The sequence below is a fragment of the Phyllobates terribilis genome, unplaced genomic scaffold (genome assembly GCF_046119375.1).
Source record: "Phyllobates terribilis strain yellow unplaced genomic scaffold, ASM4611937v1 Scaffold_12__6_contigs__length_324123572, whole genome shotgun sequence".
NCBI lineage: Eukaryota > Metazoa > Chordata > Amphibia > Anura > Dendrobatidae > Phyllobates > Phyllobates terribilis.
The window spans coordinates 237,982,899-238,002,813 of NW_027362772.1; positions in this window are offsets into that span (position 1 = coordinate 237,982,899).

Genomic DNA, 19,915 nt, shown 5'->3' on the forward strand with positions numbered 1-19,915 from the left:
GACCACACCCATGTGGACAACATGGTCCCCTTTCAGCAGTTAAACGGTAGTATAAAGCAGACCGAGAACAGAACGCAGTGGACGGACTGGCTGGCGGCTCTTCCGCCCTGAGAGTGACAGCTGCATAGAAATACATGAAGATGTCACGCTTGGGTCGGGAAAGCCGCCAGACAGGCTGTCCATTGCGGTCCAATCTTGGTCCAATTGATATGGCTGTCTGACTGCGTCCTTAGAATGATTAAAGTAGTAGCTGCTCGGGTGGCTCACTCCATTTACTTCAAATACACTGGCAGTGTTTTTCTTGAACCGTTTTCTTTATAGACTTTTTTGGGGGCAGGCTTTGGCACTGACGGCTTCTTTTTATTTTTATATAAGCTAGTAATGACCTTCCAGCAGAAGCTGCCTGAAAAATGGTCTGGTCGCATGTCTGTTCAATACAGAGGATGTAATCACTAAGCTTTGTACCATGCTAACAACTGTATATATGTTTCATCAAGTTCCACAGTAAAATCAAGTTTTTGGTTTTTTTTAATGAACGGACTCCTTCTTTATTTATACTAAGGATTCAAGTACCTGTAACATGTTAAAGGGGTAGTCTGGCCTTAGGGTGCGATATGTGTACTTCTCGACACATTCCAACTAGACTTGCATTGAGTGAGGCCATGCCCGTCTAGTCGGCACGTGACCTCATGTATGCAAATCACCCGACGCTCCTGGTGCCAGCACTATAGAATGCTGACAGTGTGCAATGCACATAGTGTGAGGATTCACAAGTCTACAGACAGTCTGTGATTGCAGACTTGTACACTAAGACCGGACAACCCCTTTAAAGCAAATGTGTGGACACGGAGGCCATTGGCAGAAGTTAAGAAACACTCAAACCCTGAGAAATCCTTTTCACTGGTGTTTAGGGTTGCAATACAACTCCTTGGCCTGTGCGACCCTTATGCCAAGAACTAGAACACAGAGCTGTCCGTACAGCTGAATCGAGGACAGATACTACTAGATTTCCAAATGGGCAACGTAAGCTAATTACTAGGAGTGTTGTGAGCTCAACCTGCTTCACCTAGCTAATTACCACTGAAGCTTTAATCTGAAAGGTGTCATTACATAGTTAGAAAGGTTGGAGGCCATTGAGTCTTCCCATGCTGCTGCAAAAATGGCTCTAGGAAAAGTTATGAGAGCGTTAATCATCTTTTTCACCATTTCACAAATCCATCTCTTAAAGGAAGACTGGCAAAACGAATACACTGTGATATGTCTAGTGCAGGGTCTGAGAGGACTTTGCATGAGCCAAGAATGCGGGGAGATGAGCATTTTAGAACTATTAGAAAGACTCCTTAGAATGCACTCTAAGATAATATAGCGTTACCATCGAGAATCAGTCGTTCTCCTGAAACTCAATGCACTGCAACATATTTCCAAGCTCACCTATTTTGATAGGATTCTTAATCTCTATTCATACTTGTCTTCTTGGTTCATCGATAGTATGGTAAAATTACATTACTGCCAGCAGAATAATCAAAAGTGAGATTTATATTGTCAGAGAGACATGAGCGTTTCCCATGAAATAGTAACTCTACCGTGCAGTTTATTCTGGGTCTATGACAACTACTACCAGCAATATACTGCTAATGTAAGAGGTGTGTACTGGGCTGTCACGATCCTGCCCCTGAAATCACCAATTGCGTAATGTGTATTATGTGTTGCGTCATTTTGTATATATTGTGTCATGTGATGTTTGCCTGTGTAATGTATAGTAATGTATAATGTGTAAGATGTGAGAAAGTAGGATATCATTGGGTAAGACATAGTTTAGGGCTTAGGACATAAGATAGGTAGCATAGATAGTGACAGTAGTTAGATAGTGACCCTAGGGTAAGGATAATGTTATTGTTCTGGACTAGCCCATTTTGTGTTATAGAAAGAGACTACTTCTTGAAGATAGTTAGATGGGGCAAGTTCAAGTAGTGTCTGTGTCAAGTGTCAAGTGTCTGTGAGCATTGCTGCCATTGTGGATGAACTACAGCAAGGGAGACTAACGGACAAGAGAGTAGCACGATCTGGAACTGACCGAAGATGAGACAGAGTGGCCTTCCACCTTAAAGGGGTTCCTGGATAGGATGAGATGTCACAAGAAACCCTGAGCTTGCAAAGCACCAAAGGCAACAGACCAAAACAGGACTGTGTTTGTGAGACTAGTGGGTGGTCCTGAGTTTTAGATCCAGGGCCCCAGTAGTGGAAGAAACAGGACGCGGAACCGCTGAGCAATTAGAGAGACCTGCTGGTCAGGAATCTGCCAACAAGCTAGGCTGTGATGAAATAGGGAAAACCAGCCCGGGAGTGGAAGAAAACAGTGTGTGTGAAAATGTTTTTCACTGTGAAGGAAACGTCCATAAGACTTTATACCCGCTACTCCTTGTACCCGTTAAAGTTAACGTTAAGTAAAGAACCTTTGTTTGAATGGAAGTCTCCTTCATTGAACTTTAATACCCATGGTCCTTGACGGCCAACACCATCAGCCAAAGGCGGCCTGCACATGCGCAAGGCCCTCACAGCACCAACACCCAGCCAGGACCCACTCTTTCATGTAGGGATGCCGGGGAGAAGACCACAGCTACCGCCCCATGCCACGCTACACTAACAACAAAAGTCTGTTACCAAAGGTTAGTTTTACCTAAAAATGTATTTATTCTGTGAAAGCAACTCTACTTCACATATGCACTGATTCATTGGTAATAGACTGGCAGCCTAGGCGCACAAAACATTGTTCTCTGCAGCACGAGTCCTTTTTGCACAAGCAGATATGCTGCCGAGAACAATGATCTTTTGTACAAACCAAAAAATCATTTCACCCAATGAACGATCATTTTGCTCGTTAATTGGATGATCAGCAGTCTGTTTAGACTGCATGATTATCATAAAACGAGCATTCATAAGAGCACTCGTTCACTATAGTCATGCAGCATAAACGCACCCTAAACTCAGCAGGATTTCATACCCCACAAACTATTTATGTACATGTAGCTCTTTCAAAGACAAGTCCAGCAATATCTTCTCTGTTACTGAGAAATCAGTGTTTGAATTGATATGCAAATGAGGCTGAAGAGCTATGGTAGATCCGAAGCCTCTGTCACTCCAGCTCTATTCCCTGCCCAGCACCGCCTCGTCCTGCTTGACTGATGGCTCTTTTGTCTGAAGTCACACAATATAGAGGCTGTCAGTTAAGCAAGCAGGAAGAGGCAGTGCTGGGTGGGTAATAGAGCTGGAGTGACAGAGGCTTCGGATCTACCATAGCTCTTCAGCCTTATTTACATATCAATTAAAACGCTGATTTCTCAGTAATGGAGGAACGGACTGGCCATGTAAAGATATAGATGGACTTGTCTTTAAAGGAGCTACATGTGTATATAAAGTGTGAAATCCTGCTGTTAGATTCTCTAAGAGGAAAAACAGGACAAAAAGAATTATCTACTTTTTTTCATCAGCACTACTTTTGACTGTGTTTTGTATTGTAGCTTTACTACATTTACTAGAATACAACAATGCCACACAATGATATTATCCCTTTAGGAATGTAAATATATATTTTTTACATTTCTGGTAAGGGAGTTATAAAGTGAAATAATAATATATAATAAATATCACCTTAATAATGTATTCATTCTTTTAAAGGAACTGTATTTTCTGGAATTGAGGTAGAAATTCTAAAATAGGCCCAGAAGAAGAAGAAAATATAATATTCCTGAAGCCATGGTTCTCTTGCAATGCCTTAGAAAAGCTGATTTACACCAGGCGGGAGCGCTGCTGCTGTCGTATGAATTGAATTCAGAAGGTGTAGCCAGCCCGCAGCCCTTTCATGCAGAAAAGGTCAAGACTATGTTAATCGACATAAAAACCATATTCCAAGTGGAATTGCAAAGGGCAATTGCTGTTAGAGATCAGCGGTAAGCTAAAGGGCTCAGGTTTAAATCTGAAGAGGCAGTGATGAAGGGGATTGGCCCTGAGTTAGTCAACACATCCAGGACAAGTGAGCTCGAGCCATGTAAACCGCATGGCACTGACCAGGGGATTGGTAGATTAACTGTTTCTAGCTCTTCTACATAGAATAAAACCCCTGACTTTTTAAATGAAGATCCACACTTTTTTCACATCCTGCATCCATTTCTTAAAGCAGATCAGTAACCAGATATCAAAATAAAAAAAACTGCCTAAATTATCTTAGACCTGATGAAGCTGGTGCACTTACTTTGAAAATCCATGTCAGAATGGCTGAATTATCCTGCTGTTAAAGTGAGCATTTAATGCAGATAAAGAGTGTGATAAAGAGCCCGATCCATCAGCCACTTCTGTCTTCTTTTATGATATTAGGGGGTTTTTTTGTTGTTGTTTTTTTCACCAAATTCATCAAGGTGGCGCAAAGTGTTTTTGAATTTTGCACCAAGACAAAAAGTTCTTTTATTCCTGCCTTAAACTATTTTTGCAACTTCTTTGTGGAGAAAGTCACATCTTTCAAAATGTTTTGTAAGTCACATTTTTTGTTTTTGCTCTGAGATGATCGCTGATATTTTTTTCACCAAATACATCAACTTGGCCCAAAAGGTTCATGAATTTTTTTTTTCTGTTTTTATCAATTTTTGCAACTTATTAGAGCAAAAAGTTGTGTGACGCCCAGCTGCGCTTGGTATCACAGGTCCTGGAAGGGTGTATTGATGGATTCCTCCACAAGAGGCCCCCATAACCATTCACACATCTCCACCTTCCACCTCAGACCAGCAGAGGGAGCCCGTTAGGGATAGATAAATAGGGAAGGTGGAGCCAGGCAGCAGTTGGTTGGAGTCAGAGTCTGGTTTAGCAGTGAGTCCAGTACTGTCTGAGAATAGTTACCTCAGAGGACAAAAGCCTATTCCAGCTCCTGCAATTGCTATCCTGCAGTGGAGCTTATCCAGATCAAGACTCAGTCGTAGCTCAGAGCAGTGAGCTTTAGGTGTGCCGGCGCCATAAGATCGGTGAAGCGCGGCAAGCTGCCGTTAGTGTGTATAGCCTAGTGAGGGCCCGAGTAGGCTGAAGGCGAGTGGAGAGTTAGTATAAAGGGGGCAGAGGGGCTTAACTAGCTCACCCCGAAGTATTTACCGGACACTGGGTCCGAAGTTTACCGGGATCTCTAAGACCCAGTAAGGCATAACCGGAATCCCTGGGGAACTACAAGTCCCAGGATCGCTAAAGTGCTGATACGTAACAGAGCCGGGAGACACATAGGCCTGCAGCTAAGGTGCGTGTACTCCAAGAAAAGGCCCTACCACAAGGTCAGCCAGCGCAGGACAGAGACAAAGTTAGGCCTAGCTCCAGGCAGGTCAGAAACTTACTACGCAGAAGCAAGAAACAGGAGGCCCAAAACCCGCTCATTGGGGAGGATCCTGACATGCACCCTTCACCCTACAGTGCTCCGGGACGTGCCTGAATTTCCATCAGTAAGAGGTACTGAAGTGACTATCGTGTCTGTCCCTGTTCTTGCTCTGACCTGTCCTGCATCGCCCTTCATACACTGCCCTGAGGCCTAGCTCCACCTGTGGGGAGCCATACCATCGAGCTGCCTTATCACCGGCCTCAGTGGACTGCGCAGCGCTGGTGATCCTCACCAGAAGCCACAGGTGGCGTCACGTACTTTCATAAACTTAACAACCAAATATCCACCCTTTTAAGGAGAGACCCCAGGGTACGGGCCCGGGAGCCGACCACCGTGACATCCCCAAGGCAAAGGCCCGGGTACCGAGTCATCCCCATCCCCTGGGCTAGTCAGTTGCATGTTTATTAAAATGTGGAGAAAATTGCTCTAAAATTCCTGGTGTACATAAAATCACTCCAAAGGGGAGACGGGAGCACATACTGTATGTGAACATTTTTCTGACTTTGTGAAAAGTCACAAATGATAAATTGGGGGAGCGGGAGAGAGGAACATCTGGAAACCCTAAACCATGACCACAGTTGTGAACTAAAAAACAAAAAAGCAGACGAACACATGTAAGATAGATTTTTAAAAAGGCACACGTGGAGAGGTGAATTTCCTGCAAACATTAAAAAAGGCACAAAACATGGTGGCACAGTGGTTAGCACTGTTGCTTTGCAACATCGGGCTCTGAGGTTCAAATTCCACCAAGGACATCTGCAAGGAGTTTGTATGTTCTCCCCAGGTTAGTGGGGGTCCCTCTGGGTTCTCTGGTTTCCTCCTGCAATCCAAAGAGAAACTGATAGGGAATTAAAATGTGAACCCCAATGGGGACATGGGGTTTGAAAAGTGCTGCAGAGTATAATGTTTCTATATAAGTAAAATAAAAATAAATAAACTTGACCAAATACAATAATCAATCGGGCCCCTACTCTTTTCAATCTCCTCCCACCCAGACTGGCTGACAACTACAGCTTGTTCTGAGCAATGTGAGATCCCAGCAGTGACGGGGGACACTGAGGAGCTGACAATCAGGATACATGAACAGAGATTGAATGTAAGGATCATAAATCCATTGTGACATGGAATTTCATATTATATTCTTATCTTCCGCAGGTTTCATGAACTATTTAACAATGTAGGCAGTTTATATTATCAAATCTGGTGACAGATCCACATTAATAGTTTCAGCTGTAAAATGAGAGATCATTCTTTCACAGTCCCTAGTCCCTACACCTATGGTGCAGTCTCTCCATTTTCGGCTCTCTAAGGTTTTATCCCTCCCTCAATCACTCAAGGGTTTAATTCAACAACAATTTAGCTTCTGTGTGTTATGACTGCCAAAGCACATTCATATGGGTAACGTATAAACCAGGAAGACAAATACCTGAACCTGACAGGTCCCTGTTCATACTAGGAAAAAAGCCTTCTCTGACCCTGGTCTGTTCCTACCTGACCGCAGAGGTTGGCACCCTAAGATAACGTAATGGCGCCACCACTTGACGGCGGCTTACCCTGAATTTCCTTAGCAGCTCCTAGAATTGGTAGAGCAACAGTTCCAAAGGAGTATAGGAATCACACACAAAACTAGTGTAACCAACACAAACAACAGCAAAGTGAATGAATCCAGCAGAGTCTAGAACCAGCAGGAAACACCATTATGGGAAGGTATTTAAAGCTGCACCCAAAAGGTGATAGGATAGACAAACAGAGTAAATGAAAAACACCTGTTACCCTTTGCCAACAGAAACAAAGATAACAGAACTAAAAAACCTAAAGAAAAGGTGTATCTCTTGTGGCTCAGCAAAAAGAGATGCCGACCACAGAACACAGAATCAAGGGTTTGAATACAGAAGCGTGATACTGTGTCATTGTTACCTAAATGTTAAGACACTTTTTTGTCACAGCTGACTGTCCCTTTGTCACCACTTTCTGGTCCAGATTTTTAGAGACTCATATACCCTAACAGCACTCTGACCAAGAAATATCCAGACCTCTCTTCAGGTCATCTCATCAAACATACCAACCTACTTTGGCAGCTAGGCAGATTTCCACTTAGACCCTATCTCTCACAAGGGCTCCAGCAAGGACACCCCTGTCAGTGTATAAATCCCACCATTCAAGCTACATCTTAGGCCTTTAGGAAAACCAGATCTCCACTATAGACCCTACTGGTCCAAAGGATTTCCCCAACCTCACTTCAGGATCCAACTACCCCAAAGTTTGAGTTTACCACTCTCACTGACTATGGTTCCCAACTGTACTGAATCATTCCTACAGATACCTGCACACTTATAAGGCAAACTACACAGGCTGACGATATGTCTCAACTATTGGCAGTTAGGTTGAAGCCCATACAAAACTTTCTCAGTTTTTCCCAGTTCCCATTTGGCACATCTCTATCGGCCTCAGATCACTGATGGTCTCACTAAGCACAGTTACAGCTGAACCAACCTCGGCCCTAAGGTCAGGAATTGTTCCACCAGGAGATCTATTCCCACAGCTCTTTTAGAAATGTCTTATGACTCCTTGCCACTACACCAATACACCAATGCTCTAGTCTCTCTCTACGTCACCACCGAGAGAAAAGTTGGCTTACCCAGTAGACCCATCACTTACTCAGACCAGCAAGCGCCTCGGGCAGTAAACCAAACACTGTCAATTGACACCAAATTTCGCCCAAAAATTAGCTTCCTCCAACCTATTCCTACTAACTTGGGACATTATACTAACTCTTATCCACTATACATCCCCCAAACCAGCAACACTATTTGGGGCTTATTTTCTTTTGGTTGTATGTAAAGATTGGCCCCATTTTGCACATTGCTAATTATTAAGTAGAGTTTGTCAATTTGGCATAAAGGAAATTGTGCAGGTACTGGGAGATGAGTACCTGGCAGTAAGACCCTTTTAGGAATGGGACCCTAAAAGGAACACCACTTATAATGGGCTTTATAGAAACCACGTGGATCTGCAGAACCAAACAGTAAAACTGCCCTTCAATGGACCTGAATTACAATTGTGCAAAGAGATGAACAAAAAAAAAGTTTTAGACCAGCGAGAAAAATATCTTGTAGAATCAGTAATGAGAATCAGACATGGTATATGATGGTAAAAGGAAGTGAAATGCGAGCTAATTAAAAACAAAGCATGCTTAACTGATACCTAATGGCATAAACGAGGGAAATTAGAGACGGGCAACCGTTCATATGAAATGCGCTCCAATTAGATTGTGTATTCTGAGAGCTTGTTAATATCTGAAAAAATGATCCGCCTGTCCTTTATCTGAAGAAAAATGCGATGTCCACAAGCTCCACGCTCTTAATTTCATGTAAGACTGTGAATATATAAGACAGAAAACCGAGAATAGTGTAATCTACAGGTTATAACACTGAAATGAATGCAAAGACTTTGCCATTGGCTGCGTTTCCTATAAAAGAAGTAATTAATCGGCTGGTTGTAAATCCCGCTGATGGCAATCTTGTCTCTGCCTTGTCAATATTTAATTAACATAATATTTATTACTGTTTGCTACAATGGGCAATTTTATTCTCCCGTAATTACTGCAGTAACAGATGTGTCATTTCCAGAGGTAATGAAATCCTGATATTGAATAAAGTGCAAATATTAGAAATATTGCCAATTATCTAACACATCTAAGGCATAAGGCATATTGTTACTCTTTACTGCGTGAAGTCAAATATTCTTTATTAAGTTTAAAGAAAACGTTATTTCAGATTATACATTATTATGATTTTGTAGTATTGAATTATGCGTTTATTAAAATGGATTTTATTATTCCAGCGATAGTTGGTTATTATGTAGTTTATCATTATTATTTTATATAAACATTATTTTAATAATTAATATTATTATTGTCATGTTATTATTATTATTAGTATTCCAGATTAGCAATATTTTTAAATGACTTATTATTGTCATGTTATTATTAATTATTATTTTGCAGAAACATTTTAATAATTAATATTATTGTAACATTGTTATGTATTATTATTATTTTATATTAACATTATTTTTAAGTGACTTATTATGGTCATCTTATTATTGATTATTATTTATTATTTTACAGAAACATTTTAATAATTACAGTAATATTATTATCATAATGTTATGTATTATTATTATTTTATATTAGCATTATTTTTAAATGACTTGTGATTATTATTATTATTATTAATTCATATACATATTATTTTAATAATTCCAATGGAAGTCTAAGTCAGAATTCATTGGGATTTTTCATACCTGTCATAGGATCATCAGAATAACTTTTGAATTCGATATTTTAAAAAAAGTTTAAATATGGGCACTGTTTGGGATTCTATTGGCTCCAATTGGTTCTAAATAGGTTTAATATTGCCTTGGTGGGTGTTATGTGACTCTACTTTCGCACTTTCTTGGTACTGTATGACAATTAGCTGTGTGTATATATATATATATATATATATATATATATATATATATATATATATACAGTATATATATATCATGAGCATGCAAATGAACAGGAACCTTAAAAAAGAAAGGAAGGAGGCAGCCGTATTTGAATTCCAACAGTCATAAAACATATAAATCATATGGTTGTACTGAGCAGAATATATTGTGCAGAACTCCATAACATGCATGTTGGTCTCAAAGAGCCATTTTCCTGAATGCAAAACCTTCAATCACTGTGTTGTAATTGAATATTTATAACTTCTGTGCTATTTCATGCCTCCTCTGTTATCGCTTTGGCCACTGGGCAGTGGCGTGCCTTTATTGCTGGCTGGCGATGCATGACTTTTTTTTTAGTTTTGTTTAATGGTCTACACTCGAAGTTATGGCTCACACGAATGTCCCTCTACTGCTGCCTCCTTGTTTCTCTCCCTGTCACTGTCGTCACTCTTTAGGCAACACAAGACGTCACACGATACCTAACAGGGGTTGACAATATTACTCATTAGGCCGCAAGTCCTGGATTGATAAGCCAATTGGCATCTGCCCCACTGGCCGGCTTCATTCCATGAAGCACGGCTCCGGTCTCCACTTTGTACCGTATGTCTACACTAGAAGTGACGGTTCACATGAACATCCCTCTGCAGTGGCCTGCTCGTTTCTTTCTCAGCCCTGACCAATCTCACTCATATCCGGCTCTGGTCACCCTGCTCGGGTCTCCCGGTTCCTCACTCAGATCTGGTCTCTCGGTTCCTTCACTTTGATCTGGTCTCTCGGTTCCTTTACTCGGATCTGGTCTCTTTGTTCCTTCACTCAGATCTGGTCTCTCGGTTCCTTCACTCTGATCTGGTCTGTCGGTTCTTTCATTCTGATCTGGTCTCTCTGTTGCTTCACTTGGATCTAGTCTCTCGGTTCCTTTTGCTCAAGCCTGGTCACTTGCAATGCGGCTATAAGCCAACTCTGCTGCCTCACACGTCTGTCCTGCTACATGTCCTGGCGTCAACTTCTCCTCTTCACTGCCATCCTGAGCTTTTTAGAATTATTAACTACGTCACAGCTATCACTTGACCTGGTGTGTCCTCCAATCTCTTCCCTCCAGGAACATGCACTTGACTCTTCACACTATTCAGTTCCAACTAATGTAATTCTTTCTGCTTTCTCTTTTCCTATCACCTTTGATCAGAAGATCACGGTGCTTGCTTGCAGATACTTGGTTAGGCGTTAACTGTGTGAATCTACTCACTTGTCCATCTCCTTCCAAAGGGGTCCCTGTTAAGTTCAGATCCCTGTAGAGGAGTTAAAGGGTAAAGACCAGGGCAACCCCAGGGATCTGGAAAATGGAGTAGCTAGAGCCAAGCCTATTTGTGGTAGCCATCATTAGAGCTGCCAGGTGACCGTGAACAGTGCTAGTGTGACAATGCTAATATAAGACAAATGGCATAAAACATACAATAATACAACACACAAGCACAATATATTAAAATACTTAAATAATGTTGATATAAATGAGATTCTTAAATACTACATGTCTTTATAGTGAATATACTGTAGATGTTACATAAAGTGTTACATTATACACAATACAGATTATAAAGACACAGAATCTTGTCTCCAAAGCTTCAGGTTATACCAGTCCCACATATACTACTGTGTTATATTCTCTTTAATCAGCGAACACCACAAATACTGAGAACAGGTCCCTGTGATACTATCAGCAGCATGTTTTATATTAACACAATATCTCTTCTTGGGAGTATGTAACAGATACTATGAGTCATCTGTAATATGTGACCCTTCAGCATTGTATTCAGGCGCTTTGAGTATGTTTTTATGTTCTATGTGACGAAATGCAGATATTTAACTTCTATTTTACTTATATTTATTAGATACTTGCTATTTTAACGACAACATGACAATTTACAGGAGATTAAAACATTGTATTGGACTTCAAAGTGTCAGAAGACAGGTCATTTCCATTGTTAAAGCTTGAAGTGAAGTGCAGCCAGAGGCCAGAGGGAAAAAAAAAAAGATTGTTCGTTTTTGGGGTGTTGACTAGGGTTGAGCGAGTATATTCTATTAACCCTTTCGCCGAGTATGCTCGGGCCGAGCTCCAAGTATTTATAGCTGCTTGGTGATATGGTTGAATCGCTCCCATGTGCATGATTTGCGACTGTTTGACAGCTTTATTACATGTGAGGAATAGTGTTGAGCGATACCTTCCGATATCAGGAAATATCGTATCGGATTGGATCGGACCGATACCCAAAAAGTATCGGATATCGCCGATTCCGATACCGGAAACCAATGCAAGTCAATGGGACACAAATATCGGAATGAAAATAAACCCTTTCTTTCCTTGTAGGTTAATTCTACATGGAGTAAAACAACTAAGAATAATGTAGAATGTATTACACGAAAAGCCGGCAATTCATCAGCGGCATACACCGGTACCCGACAATTTACAACAGAAAGAATAGAGCTTCACACATAGATTAGATAGATAGAAACATGTCAGTCACATATATATGAAGTACAGTGACAGTGTTGCTTACTGTACTTGTCATTTAGTGTAAAGGATTTATTTAAAAAAATAATTGTGTTTTCATGCACCGTCTCTTTAAAAAAGCCGGCCGGCAATTCAGCATCTGTACTCGACAATTTATAACAGACAGAATAGAGCTTCACACATAGATTAGATAGATAGAAACATGTCAGTCACATATATATGAAGTACAGTGACAGTGTTGATTACTGTACTTGTCATTTAGTGTTAAAATAAAGGATTTATTTAAAAAAAAATTGGCGTGGGGTTCCCCTTAATTTTAGTCTCTAGCGGAGGTTAAGCAGACGGCTGGGGCAGATGTTTGAAGCCTGGGAAGGGGGTAATACCCACGGAGCTTCCCAGGCTACTAATATGAGCCCCCAGCTGAATACCTAGCCTTTCCTAGCTATTAAAATGGGGGACCCCCTCAAAAAAATGACGTGGGGTCCCCCCTAATTTAATAGCTAGCAAAGGCTAGGCAGACAGCTGGGGGCTGATATTAATAGCCCAGGAAGGGTGCCATGAATATTGGCCCCCTCCCAGGCTAGAAACACCAGCCGTCAGCCGCCCCAGAAATGGCGCATCCATAGGATGCGCCAATTCTGGCACTTAGCCTCGCTCTTCCCACTGCCCTGTAGCGGTGGCAGTGGGGTAATAGGGTTGGGGTTGATGTCAGCTTATAATGCCAGCTGACATCAAGCCCAGGTTAGTAATGGAGAGGCGTCTATAAGACACCCCCATTACTAACCCCATAGTCAAAGTTAAAAAAAAAAACACAAACACCCAGAATAAAGTCCTTTAATTGAAATAAACACACAATTCTTTATTGTTCTAAATTAAACTCTACTTACCATCACGCCCATTCCAGCTGAAGCCAACAATCTCCTGCAATAAAAGAAAAATAATAAACCAACCTCATCCTTACCTTTCCATGGTTCCCAGGACAGCTTCAGCTCTGCTACATTGAGATGACAGGCTGGACCGCAGCAGAACGCTGCCATCCAGCCTGTCATCCCGCAGACACTGATAAGCGCAGGCATGCTTGCGCTCCTCAGTGTCTCTCTGTGACGGCATCCAGATGAGCCGAGTTCTTGTCCAATGAACTCAGCTCACCTCATGCACGTCACTGACAGTGTGGGAGAATTCTCCTGCACTCAGCGCTTCAGCTGAAGCTGTCGTGGGAACCATGGAAAGGTAAGGATGAGGTTGCTTTATTAATTTTAATTTATTGCAGGAGATCGTTGGCTTCAGCTGGAATGGGCGTGATGGTAAGTATGGTTTAATTTAGAACAATAAAGAATTGTGTGTTTATTTCAATTAAAGGACTTTTTTCTGGGTGTTGTGTTTTTTTTAAATACTTTACTAGAAATTCATGGTGGTCATGTCTAATATTGGCGTGACCCCATGAATTTCGGGGTTAGGGCCAGCTGATAATGCCAAGCTGGCCTTAACCCCTTTATTACCCAGTGAGCCACCGCACCAGGGCCCTGGATGAGTTGGGTACAGCGCCAGAAGATGGCGCTTCTATGAACGCGCCATTTTCCGGGGTGGCTGCGGACTGCAATTTGCAGCGGGTGGGGCCCAGAAAGCTTGGGCCTCCCTGCGCTGCGGATTCCAGCCCCCAGCTGCCTAGATGTACCTGGCTGGACACAAAAATAGGGCGAAGCCCCACGTATTTTTTTTTTTAATTATTTCATGAAATTCATGAAATAATTAAGAAAAAAAGGGCTTCCCTATATTGTTGTGTCCAACCAGGTACAAATAGGCAGCTGGTGGTTGGGGGCAGCCCGTTCCTGCCTGCTGTACTTGGCTGGACACAAATATAGATCGAAGCCCCACGTCAATTTTTTTTAAATTATTTCATGAAATAATTTTTTAAAAAAAGGGCTTCCCTATATTGTTGTGTCCGGCCAGGTACAAATAGGCAGCTGGTGGATGGGCGCAGCCCGTTCCTGCCTGCTGTACCTGGCTGGACACAAATATAGGGCGAAGCCCCACATCAATTTTTTTTAAATTATTTCATGAATTTCCTGAAATAATTAAAAAAAAACTGACGTGGGGCTTCGCACTATATTTGTGTCCAGCCAGGTACAGCAGGCAGGAACGGGCTGCCCCCAACCACCAGCTGCCTATTTGTACCTGGCCGGACACAACAATATAGGGAAGCCCTTTTTTTCTTTATTATTTCATGAATTTCATGAAATAATTTAAAAAAAAAATACGTGGGGCTTCGCCCTATTTGTGTGTCCAGCCAGGTACAACTAGGCAGCTGGGGGATGGAATCTGCAGCGCAGGGAGGCCCAAGCTTTTTGCCCCCCCCCCCGGTGCAAATTGCAGTCCGCAGCCACCCCGGAAAATGGCGCGTTCATAGAAGCTGGATGCTGTACCTGGCTGGCATACAAAAATATGGCAAAGCCCACGTCAAAATTTTTGGGAAAAATTAATTAAAAAATAAATAATAATTTAGGGACTGCATCTTTATTAACTTCTCAAATGTCATTTAGTGTTAAAATAAAGGATTTATTTAAAAAAAAATTGGCGTGGGATCCCCCATAATTTTAGGCTCTAGCGGAGGTTAAGCAGACGGCTGGGGCAGATGTTTGAAGCCTGGGAAGTGGGTAATACCCACGGAGCTTCCCAGACTACTAATATCAGCCCCCAGCTGAATACCTAGACTTTACTAGCTATTAAAATGGGGGACCCCCAAAAAAATGACGTGGGGTACCCCCTATTTAATAGCTAGCAAAGGCTAGGCAGACAGCTGGGGGCTGATATTAATAGCCCAGGAAGGGTGCCATGAATATTGGCCCCCTCCCAGGCTAGAAACACCAGCCGTCAGACGCCCCAGAAATGGCGCATCCATAGGATGCGCCAACTCTGCCACTTAGCCTCGCTCTTCCACGCTGCCCTGGTGCGGTGGCAGTGAGGTAATAGGGCTGGGGTTCATGTCAGCGCCAGCTGCCATGAAGCCCAGGTTAGTAATGATGGGCGTCTATAAGACACCCCCATTACTAACCTACAAAGTGTTAAAAAGAAAAAACACACTACACCCAGAAAAAAATAATTTATTTGTAATAAAACACACCATTTTATTTAATTCTTAGTTTACTAAAAAAAAATAGTTACCTGTCCACGTTCCTGCGCTGATCTCCCATGCACAGCTGTCACATCTGGAGATAGTGACAGCTGTGCATGGCTGCTGTAAGCTCACACTGCCGGGAACACGTCCGCTCCCGGCAGCGGGAGCCACTGACTGAGGTCACCGGAGTGCATTCAGGCAGCGCAGCTCCGGAGACTCCCTTTACGGCACTGCTGTACCGTGGGAATTTCTCACGATACAGCAGGGCCGTAAAGGAGCTAACCGGAGCTGCGCTGCCTGAACTCCGGCGAACCCGCTTATGCAATGACTGGGCTGCTTTACGGCCCCATCATTCTAGCGGCGGCAGCGGTTCAGAGCGGTCACATTCTATGTGGCTGCTCTAAACTGGAGATCTTCGTGGGACACTCGTGAACTACTACCGAGGGGTAAGGATAAGGTTATGGTTTATTATTTTATATTTTATTACAGGAGATCGATGGCTTCGGGGAATTAGGTGTCTAGGTGAGTATAGGTGTAGTTTTTTATTTTTTACTTTATTTTAGGTGGCGATCGGCGGGGACAGGTAATGTTTGAACTAATTTATTGTAGGCAACCACTGGCCACCAATGACATGTATTTAAAATTTATTGGGGACACAGTAGGGCAATTTAAATAGCAGGATCAGGCTGATGGGAACTACTGCTCCCATCGAGCTGATCCTGCTGGCACGAGTGGACGGGCGACAGACATAGGCCGATGGGAGTAGTAGTGTCACATCGGCCTATGTCTGCCTGCATGCACACACCCGCAGACACCGCACACACACCCGCACAGACACCCACACACACCAATCATGACGGGTCTGGGAGGTGAGGCTGACCTGTGCGGCTGTGGGAAAGTTCATGTGAGTTCATGCAGTCAAGCATGAACTCACATGAACCCTCTGAGGGCACCGCGGCTACTTCAAATGAACAGCTGATCAGCATCACCTGATACCTCAGCTGTTCATTTGAAATAACCGGCGGGAAAGCGCAGCACAGAACGGGAAAGCCGGCGGTGAAGTCTTTTCACTGCTGGCTTCCCCGCCCAGGTCCTTCGCTCCCCGCTCCTTGGTGCTGCGCTCCCCGCCCGGTCCTAACTTACGATCGGGATGGGAGGTGGCGAGGGGAGCGGAGGATCGGGGTGGGAGGCTGCGGGGAAGCAGTATGGGGCTGTGTGATTGTTTAAAAGCCGGCAGCTTTTTACAGCCCGCCGGCTTTTAAACAATCAGGAGAATTCTCCCACGCTGGGATGGCATTCTGATGACAGGCTGGATCTCAGCTGAGCGCTGCCATCCAGCTTGTCATACTTCAGAGACACTGCAGAGCGCAGGCATTATGGGAACTTCCGATTCCGGTATTCGATATTGTAAAAGTATCGGAATTAAGTATCGGAATTCCGATACCGCGAATATCGGCCGATACCCGATATTTCAGTATCGGAATGCTCAACACTAGTGAGGAATTAACATAGTATATATAGTCACCTATTATAACATTAGTATGCAGGTGCATTGATTAAATATGTCGCTTATGGGAGCTTAATTCAATAGATCGACCATGAAAAACATGTCTAAAAGAGGCATGTTGCCTCTAAATGGAAATTACCTTAAATGTATGCCCACGTGCGCGCCAACCCTGACGCGCGTTTCGGCGGTCAGCCTTTGTCAAGGGGTATAAGGAGAAGTGGAAGGAAGTGATATAAAAAGGATACGTCAACCAATAAGAAAATTAGCAGCTGTGCCGCACCTCCCCGCTCATCAAATGAATGTATAGGGTGCATTGGATATATGGTAGCACTGTGAAATACCCAGAGATGCAAAGCACCTACAGGAAGTGATGAAACATATCACCATAGAAGCAGGACGTAAACCATAGTGTAAACCCAGAGATGCAAAGCGCAAACCGGAAGTGATGCACCCGTACCCACGGTAACCAGAACGCACACTAGCAGCGACATCAGGGAAGATGCCACAAGCTGGGGAGCGCACAGGGACCATGGGTCACGCGCGTGCAGGTAAGCGATGCATCCAGGAGGGGTGGGAGGGAGGGAAATCGACCTTAATATGCATAACAAGGAACACTTTAGAGACATGGAGAATATATGGGGATAGACAATGTACTTGGGTGTGAACAGGGACCATAATATCTATGTGACTAATAGGGGGCAACAATAACCAGCATTATAAATAGTTATAAGAGATGGTAGTGTATTGTAATATTAATCGGATAATAAGTATCTGTTATATATTTGCCCCCATATAGACACAAAATATACAGGCTCCCCAAGAAAAACAATAGTGTACATAAGATTGTCACAACATACATATATACCATGTCAATAGTTAATTGTAAACAATAATTGGAGAATATAGCTGATTGAAGATGTAGACATATTGCTTGTATGTATAGATAAATTCATTCTTGAGGATAAAGGCGTCATAAAGGCACAAGGATGAAAGAGACCAAGGAAAATAATGGAAGACGTACCTAATAAAAAATATATAATTAAAATCAAATAAAAACAGAGTGAGTCAACAGTATGCATAAGGATGGAAGGGGATAAGAGGGAAGGGGGGGGGGAAGGAAAGGAGGGGGAAGGGGGGGAGGGAGGAAGGAAGTGGGGCGATCACAGAAATGGTACGAAACTTAAATTTTCGTTGAGTCCATTTGGGTGGATGGTGTTGAGAGTCCAAATCTACCTGGCCTCCAGCTGGGCCAGGCGTCTAGAGTATTGACCCCCGCATATCCCTGTGTCAATGCAATCAATCCCTTTAACTCTTAGTAAGTTGCCATTGCACTGGTGATGTTGTTTAAAGTGGCGAGGGATAGTTTTTAGACTGGACAAGTCTGTCTGCTCAAATGCTGAGAAAATACCAAGTACATGTTCCCTGATTCTTATTTTAAATTGGCGTGTGGTCAAACCAACATATATAAGGCCACAGGGACATGTAGCGTGATATATTAGATTCTTGGTAAGACAGTTAATGCGCTTCTTAATTTTATATATTTTCTGACCACTAGCGCCGCAGAAATCGTCAGCTTTCTCAACATTGGTGCAGGCTTTACATTGTCCACATGGTGTACAGCCATTTTTCCTTATTGCAACATCCAAAAAAGTGCGACTAGGTTCGCCCACATAGTGACTTCTAGTGAGGTGATCCCGGAGGTTCTTAGACCTACGAAAGGTTATTGCAGGTGTTAGTGGAATAAATTTTGATATTATAGGATCACACCTCAAAACAGGCCATGCCTTTGTAAGTGCCTTTTTCATTGCGGGAATCTGTGTATGAAACTTAGTTATGAACCTAGCCACGTCATTGTGTTTTGTATCTCGTGCCCTATATAATAGGTCATGATGTGATGAAAACTTGGCCCTATGATAGGCTCTTTTGATGGCCCTTCTACTATATCCCCGTTCTTGGAATCTGAAAGTTAATTCTTTCGCTTGTGTTTCAAAATCTTGGTCCGTCGAACAAATCCTGCGGAGGCGCAGGAATTGTCCGACTGGGACCGACTGCACCATGTGTTGGGGATGGGAGGAAGAAACATGCAAAAGCATGCTAGAAGCAGTTGGTTTCCTATAAATGTCAGTTTGTATTTGACCATCCACATACTTCTTAAGTAAAACATCCAGGAATTCAGCTTTATCTGCACTATACTGATAGGTGATATGTATATTTAGGTCATTGACGTTCAGTTCCTCCATAAACAGTAACAACTCAGAATCTGTAGCCTGCCAGACAATCAAGATGTCATCGATGTACCGCGTCCAAAGGAGGACGCGGCACATCGATGGCAGACGGTCTGACAGGAGGAGGTCCCTTTCCCACAGACCCAGGAACAGGTTAGCATATGAGGGAGCAAAAGCTGCCCCCATCGCTGTTCCCTGGAGCTGTAGAAAAAAAGACCCCTTAAAAATGACAAAGTTGTGGGTCAAGGTGAACTCTAACAATTCCAATACCAATTCTTGTATTGGTACAGGAATGTCAGAATTGTCCAAGAAATATTTGGTTGCCAACAGACCATCACGATGTCTGATGTTTGTATATAAAGATTCAATGTCGGCTGTGACCAGAATGGTATCAGAGTCCAGATGTAACCCATCAACTTTACGTAATAAATCCATGGTGTCTTTTAAAAACGAGGGTAAAATCTCGACCAAAGGCTGAAGTATAGAGTCAATCCATCTATTTACCGACTCCAAGTAGTTCCCTCCCCCCGATATTATAGGTCGTCCAGGGGGGGTGGATGAATTTTTATGGAGTTTGGGTAACAAATACAGAGTAGGTATAGTAGGTTCAGTGACTATTAATGCTGTAAAGAGGTCACGAGTAATTACTTTATTACTCAAT